The sequence below is a fragment of the Jaculus jaculus genome, chromosome 14, assembly GCF_020740685.1.
Source record: "Jaculus jaculus isolate mJacJac1 chromosome 14, mJacJac1.mat.Y.cur, whole genome shotgun sequence".
Taxonomy (NCBI): Eukaryota; Metazoa; Chordata; class Mammalia; order Rodentia; family Dipodidae; genus Jaculus; species Jaculus jaculus.
Window position 1 is genome coordinate 20,438,928 of NC_059115.1, and position 1,912 is coordinate 20,440,839.

Genomic DNA, 1,912 nt, shown 5'->3' on the forward strand with positions numbered 1-1,912 from the left:
CTTTGATAAAGCTACAATTACACACACGCACACACACACACATATGTATATGTGTGTGTATATATAGTATATGTATACACGTATATGTATATGTATATGTATACACATATATATGTGCTGTACTTATATATATATTACATATGCATATATATGTGCTATAATTTTGAAACATTTTTTTCCTATATATATCAGAGTTTACAACAAAAACTAAATGATGCTAATTCTACCAAGTAGTCACTACTAGGTTTGTCAATTTTTTTTTGAAAGAATGCAGCAAACACATTCGCATCATTTTAAGCAAATGACAAGACCCAGTTTACCAGCTTTTTTTTATTTTTATTTTTTTTTTTATTTATTTGAGAGCGACAGACACAGAGAGAAAGAAAGATAGAGGGAGAGAGAGAGAATGAGTGCCCCAGGGCTTCCAGCCTCTGCAAACGAACTCCAGACGCGTGCGCCCCCTTGTGCATCTGGCTAACGTGGGGTGGGACCTGGGGAACCGAGCCTCGAACCAGGGTCCTTAGGCTTCACAGGCAAGCGCTTAACCGCTAAACTATCTCTCCAGCCCAAGACCCAGTTTACCAGCTTTTTTAAACCTAAGCTTAACATTACATATTTAAACAATTGTCAGAACGTACGAGGTTGCCAGCATTCATGCACAACTAGAAACATCCTTAGCTTATACTAAACCAGAAATGTATTACCATTACAGCAGTAATATCTTTCATTACTAAAATACTGAAAAAAACAGAAATTCTTTCTGTGGAGGATCATCCTGGCAATGTTAACTTCACAGCAGGCTGACGCTGCTCGGCTCACCTTCCAGACACAGTGGAGAGCAGGTCCATGCTGTGAGAGAGCACAGTCTCATCCTGCACTGCTCCTCACAGGCTCAGCTTAGACTACGTTTAATAAAAAGGCAAAGTGCATACCAAGATGACAACAATTTTGAAGACAAAAAAATGGTCCTATTGTGTGGTCCCGACAATAAACACAAAAAGTCTATGACAAACAGGGGCCCCGATGAGCTGTTTATAAATACTTTAGATTAGGTAGAGCTATACTGTAAGTAGAGTTCGCTTGAAATCTTCAAAAAAAAAAAAAATGTTCCTGCTAATCCTCAAATGGTGCTTGTTATTAACATTTCTGTTAAATGCGTGCGTCGAGTTACTTGTTCTCCAAGCATAGCAGCTGCTCCTTACCATTTATCGTTAAGGGCTTTAACTGGCCATCTTCTTCAGCTTCTACCCTTTCTCCACAATTCTCTCTGTAGTGATTTTTCTGCCATTAACTATTTTGGTAGACGTGGATATCGACTGGAAGTTGCGCATCCCACTGCCACCAAATGAAGCTGAAGAAAATGAAGTGAGACCTCCGTGACCTAGTGACCTGAACGAAGTGAACCCTGTTGGATCAAATGAAGAAAATCCACCTCCAAGTGATGGAAACCCAGTGAAGGCAGAGAAGAAGGAGCCTGTGCCTCGGTTTCTGCTTCCTCAGGGACCTCTTTGGTTCCCAAAAAAGTCATCAAATGGGTCTTAAAGGAAGTCAAATGAAAATGGGTCCCTTCCACCAAAAAATTCCCTGAAGACATCATCCGGGTTCTGGAATGTGAAGCCAAACTCAAAAGGGCTGTCAAATTGACTTCCACCTCCTCCTCCACCACCACTGAATCCTTCTTTGCCATATTTGTCATAGATGTCTCGTTTTTTAGCATCTGATAGCACCTCATAGTCCTCAGCTACTTGTTTGAACTTTCTCTCTGCTTCTTTATTTTCAGGATTTTTATCTGGGTGCCACTTCAGTGCCAGTTTCCGATATGCCTTTTTGATATCATCAGGTGAGGCATGTCTCTGCACGCCTAGAACTTCATAATAATCCACCATGCTTTAGCAGATTGTTGGAACAAGTC

General features: G+C 40.6%; 1 pseudogene; it reads right to left on the bottom strand.

The window, feature by feature from the left end:
- Positions 1-1,117: 1,117 nt before the first annotated feature.
- On the bottom strand, positions 1,118-1,912 carry LOC123454848 (annotated as a pseudogene).